This window comes from Cyprinodon variegatus, unplaced genomic scaffold (genome assembly GCF_000732505.1).
Source record: "Cyprinodon variegatus isolate N-32 unplaced genomic scaffold, C_variegatus-1.0 Scaffold857, whole genome shotgun sequence".
NCBI lineage: Eukaryota > Metazoa > Chordata > Actinopteri > Cyprinodontiformes > Cyprinodontidae > Cyprinodon > Cyprinodon variegatus.
The window spans coordinates 71,271-80,703 of record NW_015151310.1 but is presented as its reverse complement, the minus strand read 5'-3'; positions in this window follow the sequence as shown (position 1 = coordinate 80,703).

The window sequence follows — 9,433 nt, the reverse complement described above, 5'->3', positions numbered from 1 at the left end:
TCTTGACTCTATTTTCTATTCATTTCACAACGTATGGTGGTGAATAAGTGTGACTTTTCATGAAAACACAAAATTGTTTGGGTGACCGCAAACTTTTCAACGGTAGTGTATATCAAACCATGGCCAGAAAAGAGAAAAAAATAGAAATCTGGAAAATCTGGAAATCTGTCGGAAAAGAAAAAATATATATATAAATGTTTAAATGCTGTGACCAACCATTCAGCAGGATGAGAAAAAAACAGCATTAAAATACATCTCACTTTGGCAAACTTGGAATTCTTGTTATCTAGCCTAGAAATCCATACCGAGACCAAAGAACATCAGAAAGAGCCCTCTCTCATTACACACAATAAGATGATACAACAAAACAGTACCAAGATTTACATAAGGAGACAAGTTGCCATTAATGTCACTTATTTCCATCAGCTATAGCGAGACACTTGCCAATTATACAGACAGAAATTCTGCAAAACATTTAGAGCCCTTCCTCTGATGCATGGTTCATAAGCATAGAAACACCAGCTTAATTGGTTGGATTCCTCTGTGTTGCAGAAAGGAAACTGTACCCACAGGCACAGATAAAAGCCCTCTAAACTCTCTTTTATGGAACAAGGAGATGAAAGGGCAAAGAAGACAAGAGCTTGTCAGGAAGACGCCAGTTTCTGCGGCCTGTTAGTGTGCAGGTGTAGCAGACCAGAAGAACGACAGGTTATCATCAGTTCGCTGTATGAAGAATGAGACGATTCATCATCAAGCTGTGATGTCTTATTTCTTCTAAGACTTTTTCACCCAATCATCCTCACAGACAATGCTGTTTACAAATCTAAGAATTCTACTTTAATATTGGTTCTTCACATTAAACCAGCTCCAATAATGAGTCAGACTATCAGTGCAATTATTAAACCAAATATAAGACTTTCCATTAAATTCATGATATAGTTTGAAAATAACTTGTTGTCACTATTGTAACGCATAAAAGGACTTCTATGTCCACAACTCCACCAATCTTGCTTACTTTTATAAAATGTAAATAGGACTAATTACTTTGTTTTTTTAATGTTAAGTATGACCATGATCCAATGACTGAACACCTAAAAAAATGGGTTTTTTTTTTTCGTTTTGTAGAAACTAAACATTGTTATTGCTTATTCATTTTTTCTATTTTTGCTATAGATTTTAGACTAGACAAAAAAAAAAAAGATACCCAGGTGACATTTATACCACTGCTATACTCCCCATTATTTGGTTGTAAGGGTTTTTGATTCAATATATAAAAACAAATATTTGGAGCCCTGTTACGTTGTTGGGAGTCTTTTCGAGTTTCAAATATCAATAGGAAGATTTTATTAGTGGGGCTATTTAGGCATCAATGACCTAACAATAACAAGCTCAGGGTTTTGCAAGATAATTACATATTCACATCTGGGACAGAACAATAAAGACTGTCCCTGCTTGGGTCAGATGAGGCCGTTTGCATCGTTGTGCAAAACTTTTTCAAGTGATTTCAAACTAGGCTGTAACTACACCGAATATGAAGGGTTGACAAGGGGATCATTCAGGCTCTTAAAACAATCACTTAAGAACATGCCGACTGAGGCTGATTGAAAGTTGTCCATATTTTTTCTACAGCATCTTATTAATGTCAGCAGATTAAAGAGGGCAAACTATAAATGTAGACCAGACCTATGCAGATTATTATTGAACATTTGTTATGCTAACCTAAAATAGTACGTAAGCAGGCTATTAACAGGCTCGAGAAGGCAGGTGACACCTGAGCAGCTTGCAACAAGCAGACTTGAGAAGGTGGAAGTTGACTGAGCAGGCTTGGCATAGGCTTTGAGCTAATAAACGCAGGCTGAACAGACTAGAAGCAGGTCAAACAGACTAATGACAGGCAAAGGCAGTCCAGGGGATGAGTTTCATTGAGAGGAGACCAGACACAGGAAGACAGGCACAATCACTGGAGCTAATCTAATGCAGACATGGAACTAGCCAGCCCAAAAAACCAATCAAATAGGCAGGCTGCTGTTCATACATTTCTATTTGAAGTTAAAGAGTTTTTTTATTTCATTAATAAAATGTGTGATATTATATTTTTGTGTTAAATAAAAACTCAAACATATTTGTGATTCAACATAACATAATACTGAAAGATTTTTGTGGAAATACATTTGCAAGGCAATGTATACCATGTAAGAAAATACACCTGGAGTATTACATACTGAAGTATTCCTATATAAACACATGTCAATTACTATAATTGTATCCTTCTGTTTGAATGACAGAGAATAAAACAAGCAAGCATGGACAAGGGGTTCAGTCCAGAAACAGCTTGTCAAGTTATCACTTTAGATTTTTTTTTCCGTCTCTAATCAACTGAGACTTGGATGAATGTTGCTGAAATGGGCTATTATCATAACTAATAACTGGAATACATTTCCAAGAATGTCACAGTTCATGTAATAATCAAACCAGAACAAAAATTGTCTGTTTTGGTTAAATTAGTCTCTCATTTGCATATCAAACGACACTATTAATAACACAAGCCAGTGTGCAATTTCTGTCTCTTGCTCCATGGGAAATGAGCTATGAAGAATGGCAATAATTGTCAATGGACATTTTAGCAGCAGAGCATCTGCCTCAAACTACATAATCAGCCCTGTCAAATTTGTGAAAAAGGCTCAAAGATTGACAATAAACATGGGAAATGCATAATGAAGAGAAATGAAATTGGACACAAGTGTAATTTAATCTTGTGTGGAGTTGCGCTCATTCTTATGCACTCCACTTTCACTTCATTTTCTGCCACTTTGGAAAGGAGCTTTGGCTTTTTAAACACTTGCCGTTCTTTATTTATAAACATTTCTATTTTCATTACCTTGAACATTCACAGATTTAAACAGATTGAAATAGATAACAGAAAACAACCACATGACCATCACAGAGTTTTAACTACATGTTAATTAATTTAGTCATTGTAACAGTGTGGTCAGAAGTTGTGAAATAAGCCTATTTTAACAATCTAGTTCTGTATTTAGTCCGATGCTCACTATCATGAGGTAAAGGACACCTTTTAGGTAATATCAAAAATTCATGCTCAGTATAAAGAAAATAATAATTTGCTGCCCCAGTTTTATCTCTGGCACTGTGATTAGTTTGGGAAGGTGTTTCAAGGTTAGACTTTATATGAATAGAAGATCAGATTTATCAAGTTTGACCTTGTCAGGATTAGTGGATACTTGTTGAGGACCCAAACACAGAGATGAAGAGACCGAGATGATTTCCTGCAAAATTAAATGAAGAAAGAAAAAAATACTGAAGCTATAATCCAGAACCGATCACACAAGAAACTTGGAGACACTGGGGAGGAATAAACCTACAGAAAGAAGAAATTAAGAGATTCCCATAAACAGTGACTGCAGATGAGGAGTATATGAGCCACACAGAACAATGAATGGAGCAATTAACTGATTGGGAGCAGGTGTGGACAAAAGGATTTAGAAGGAAGCTGGGGGAGAGAGGACTGGCACAAACAACTAGGATAACACAAAATGGAAATGAAACCAATGACCTTAAAAACACAGATGAACATAAATCAGGGAAAAGTGAAGCTTGCAACAGTACCAAAAATTATAATCGGGAGATTATGACAGACCTAAAATTAATCATGCAACAAGCTTATGAGAAAAATCTAAATGTACCTTGCTTTTCCTGTTTTAAAGAAAAAATTATTTGTTTTTTTTATTATAAAAAAAATAAAATTAATAATTTTTTAATAATTTTTTGCCAGTTTTTGTTTATGTATAGCCTTTATTTTGAAAGGGATCTTCACTTTAAAATAGGGTAAAGAGAGAGGTAGTTAGTTAGTCAGTCAGGCAGGCAGGTACTGTATTATTTAATGTTTTTTTTTTAGATTTAGATAAAACACATTTTTTTAGGATCTATCAAAGACAATAGCATTATTTTGCACAAGGTATGGTTTACTTTTGCATTACCATAACTAAAAATATAAAGCACAAAATGTGTTTTTTTAAGAGTTCTTTGTTTTAGGCCTAAAAACATGATGATGCATGTCTTGGACATATCTGCTGCTTAGGGGATGTAGAAGTCTGTAGTCCTCAACTACAAGCAATTCTTATGATCAAAGAAATAAATTTCATACTTTTGGGTCAAAAGTAAAATAATTAAAGTGGACTTCAAACAAGATTTTTCTACATGAACCGAAAACAAACAGCAGATACAAAAGCATAATTCTAAAGCAAAATTAAATAAAACCTTTAAATATTTCATATAATTTTTAGTACAAGAAGCCATTTTAGGGTTAACAGCAAATGCATTAAACAAATGTGTAATTTGCTTAGTAGATAAAAAGGAAAGCAGATTATGTTTAAAATCATTGCAAGAACAGCACATTTAATATGTTTTTTTAATGTAATTTCTGTTTCCTGTTACATGTCTGTTTATCGTAACTGTCATGATAATAGAGACATAATAAATTTATTACCATGGACATTAACTAATTTACATAAGGTAAAATATTCCTATAGTTTGATCTGATTATTAAAAAGGAGGAGTTCATGCTTTTGAATATTTCAAAAAGAAAAACTTAAATTAGTTCATGAAGAACTTTCTCAAGAGCTATTCATAATATTTTATTAATAGTTATTTTTCATATCAATCTAATGAATATTTGGTTATTCACTTATAGGATATTACTTAGATTTGATGAAAGTAGATGACAGTGCTTTTCTTCCATCCCCCTATTGTCTAGCCTTATCTTTGTAGTTCGAAGACAGTGGAAGAATGTGTGACTAATGTCCAAATCCGAGTTCCATCTCGACATCTGTATGGCCATGTTCTGATGAGGTCATTGGGGTTCGCATTGTCATGGCAGCCTTTCTTCATGCTCATAACTTCTGTCTGGATCATTCTTCATCATTTAAGGCCCTCAATGCTTGTCAGGTACAATATCAGGGTTGGGTCATGATTCTCTTAATTAGAACATTGAACAATGGAGGTAAAAAAGATTCATTGCTCAGTTGGATTTTCATGCAAGGGGTTTTTATACAAGATAGACACATCAACTAGTACAAAAGATGAAAGAGTTTTTGAGACCTAATCATCTTGAAATCAAACATGCATTAAAGAAAGTCATCGATAAATATTTTGTCTCTCTATTTAATTGGGTGACATATTATAGGGAACCAGTTATTCCTCATATTGATATGAACATGAACCCTACTGCTTATCCTGCGGATGTTAATGTGATGTATAAAAATTGAGAAATCCATATTGTGAATTGTGGAAAGCACTGGATAGAAGCAGAATTAAAACTACTATTACAAATTTACAATAGTGTAAAATATATATTGGTCTCATAATAAATTAGCTTCTGTGTTAGCAGTGTAATTTTATAGTAGAAAAATAAACCTTTATTTTGGGTTAAAGTTCAGCTCAAAACGAAACGTTATTATCACCAAATGCTCATTTTTAAATAAATGTAACAGAAACATTTTGTAAAGTTATACTTTATTTGTAAAAGTGTTAGTGCCTGAAAACTTCCATATAACAACTAAAAAGCTCGACTTTCATTCTGATATGAGCTGACATCATAGGCTTCCCCTTTCCATTAAAGCCAAAGAGTAACAATTCTAATTTTTAAAGCAATACCCTTTAGACATATTTTCACCAACTTGATCTAGGTGGTAGATACATAATAATTACAGGTTACACTCGTTCATCAATCAAGAAATGCACCTGATATTTGGGGGGTATTTCAACTCTGTGCTTGATAGCTTTTTCATCCTATTGTGTTGCTGAACACAGAAAAATCCTTACAAAATACCTTATAAACATGTTGAACATGTACAATACTACCATTACTTAGACTGATTATACAGGAATAATTCCTGGAAGATTATTATTCATTGTTCTTTGAAGACTGATTTATATTTTATATCATTTTAGGAAAGCTAGAATAAGTGGCAGTACTGTGTTTTAATTTCAAAGTTTTAATTATCAGTTAGTATTTAAATATGTATTCAGGGTATGATAGGAAATTGTTTTTTGGGCTCAGCTTATTTTTTGGATAAAAGTTTAAATATATATATATATATATATATATAAAATACCCTACATTCTATTTCATTAGAGGGATAAATCAAGGCTGTCCACTTGACATGGACCACCAGTTTCCATTATAGGAAAACCATGTGTTCCTTTTTTCCCCAACCTGAACACCTGCACGTACCCTGTTAAATTTTATCAAGTCCTTTGGTGATATTTTTTGCTATAAACTGGCAAAATATAATATCTTTGGCCAGAGATAAGAGTCCCAGTTTTATACAAAATATTCCAGTTTAAAAAGCAGACAGACCTAAATATCTGGAAGTAATCCTTCCAAAGGACTCTAGTTAAAATTTTTAAGGATGTAGATAGATGGTTTATAACTACTTCTGATCCATGTGAATACCATTAAAATACTGTCCCTGCTCAGATTTGTATGTTTTTCATAATCTTCTGATCTTTTAATAGGTAATTTTTAAAAACTTTACATTCTATCAATATATTATTTATTTAGAGATTCAAGCACCACAGACATCTTATATATATATATATATATATATATATATATATATATATATATATATATATATATATATATATGACTCAGATAATGACCATCCATCCATTATCTGACACACTTTTCCTGAGTGGGGTCGCAAGGGGTGCTGGTACCTATCTCCAGCAGTGAATGGGCGAGAGGCGGGGTACACCCTGGACAGGTCGCCAGTCCATGGCAGTGCAACACAGAGACAAACAGGACAACAATTCAAGCACAAACTCACACCTAAGGAGAATTTAGACAAGTCAGTTTACCTAACAGTCATGTTTTTGGACTGTGGGAGGAAGCTGGAGTACCTGGAGAGAACCCACACATGCTCAGGGAGAACAGGCAAACTCCATGCAGAAAGACCCTGTAAAGCAGCAGTGCTACCCACAGCGCCACTGAACACAGAGTGTGCACAAAATGAAATTTCGATGCATTCAGCTTTTCAACAGTGAATAAGCAGCTTACAGCAGTGAAATTAACATTTCCATTTTTAAAGTGCAGCGGTGATCAGAAGAATGACCAAGAATTAACAAGCATGACCTAAGACTATTGATGATCTGTAGAGACAGCATTTCTAAATAAGAGTATAATTAGAGAATACCATTGCCCAAATTAAATCTAATTAATAAAAAAAAAACAACAAAGCAAAAAACTTTTTTCATACTGATGTGTTTCAAAAATTAAAAGTGAACAGTTTATTCTCAATACGTTGTGGATTTCAATAGAACTGTTGATAAATTGAGTTACTTTGGAAAGACCATTTTGCAATTCAGAAATCAAACTGATCTTAATATGTGATAAGAATTCCTATATTCTACCCTTATCCCTTCAAATGCCATCATATCAACAAACTTCAAGATGGGTCAGTGCATCACCACTTTGGTATTAAAGACATTTGATGTAGTCAGCAAAATATGACATTTAACTTCCCTATATTTGACAAAAAAGGCTCTTGGGTATTTTTCATCACAACACATAAAAAAAGCTCTAAAAGTGTACAACACTTTGCACATGAATCAAAACTGAACCACAGATAGTCATTTATTGCTCTCTCCCCATTCCATCCCTTTGAGGCAGAATTTGTTATATCAGGATCACAAGGAGCCTTTATGAGGTATAGTTTCAGAGAAATGCTTTCAAGAACCAGTGTTGTGTTTGACACAACAGAGAAACCAGAAAGTGGCAAAGGAATCCAAGAAATTGGGCCATGGTGAACATCTTAGCAAGATTTCTTTTTTATTTTGGCTTACCAGACCCAGATTCCCTATATTTTGTCCTTAACTGAAAACGGTATGCTTTAATAATGTACAATTAAATTAAATAAAAAAAATTTCTGAAAGTTTATATTATGTTTAATATCTCTGAAATCCATGTATTTAGGCGGTTTATCTTGAATGTCATGTTTTCATTATTTAGTTACTGTAGTAAGTAGAAAATCATCATTATCAACGTAAACACTTCATTAATATACAAAACATGTTTTTACTATCTACTAACTATTGCATTAGAATAGAATTGAATCAATTAGAGCTGGTCTTATTTTCTTTGATGTAAATAGCTTTTTTCTTGACAGATGTATGGCTCTAGACACAGAAGACACAGAAGTGCACCTACACCTCAAGGATAATGATCACTCTGTTGAAGACCAAAATGTTTTGACAGTGAAGATACAGTTTAAGAGAGAAATGAAGCAGTCATTTATATAAAATGAGAAAGACTAAGGCCAACTTCACAGTTAATATTTTGCGTGTCCCCCCCAGTCTGTTCAACACATACCAACGGGGAGCAAAAAGAACAATCATCTGCCCAAACGGTCAGTTAACTTAGTTCATTATAAAGTCCACTATATAGTCCCAACTCTATATTGTGATTTAGGGATTAAGGGGTTATGGCGTAAGTTTGGACACAGCCAATGGCTCAATCCGAAGACCTAAAATTGTAGCAACTACTTCCTGTACCCAACTCCTGCCCTTTCACCTTTCATGGAGTCAACAGCAAGAACACCATCCAGAGTAGGAAAGGCACTATGTACGGCTTTGTTGAAAACAAAAAGGCCCTAGCCTTATGGATGTCATCACGCGATGGACATGTACATGAATGATGCTACTAAGATTTTGACTATTGCCTTCAGGTAGAGAACAACAGAAAAAAAGGTTAATCAAATCAAAGTCTCCTAACAAAACTCAAAATATATGGTGTGTACATTAGTATGTGTCGCAAGTACACAAGAATAAATAAATGTTTTGTTGAACTCAGTGGGGTGGTCCTGTTACGCAAAGGATTGTGGGCAACCGTATAGCTGCTGGCAGTGGCCAGGAATGTAAAAAAGTCCCCAACTTTCTAGCTCCTTCCTTGCTATTAGCACTATTGGATAACAATTACAATGGCGAAACCTGAATTTGGTCTCGCCTGACCTTGCATGATCTGACCTATCAGATCATGCAAGGTATTCAGATTGTGCCTTGAGGACTCCTTATGCTTGACGCACGCATAACCTGCGTGGAAAAGGAGATGCCCATCACTGGGTCTGCAACATTTATGCTCTTTTATGCTCTGTGCTGCTTTCCCCTGTTCTAAGTGGCTCCAGCACAAACTACAGGATGACAACACCACACTGGACGAGGTATACCACAGCAGTTTACACGCTTTTCAAAGCTTACTCGTGCCATCCAAGAGTGAAGGTAATTTCTTTCCAAAATTTTTTATCACAATCTGTTGATAATGGTTAGCCTGATAAACCAGACTATATGTAAGATTAAATGTGTAATTTAGTCTGGCCCCAATGAATGAGACATCGGTAGATTGAGAACAAACGGTTGT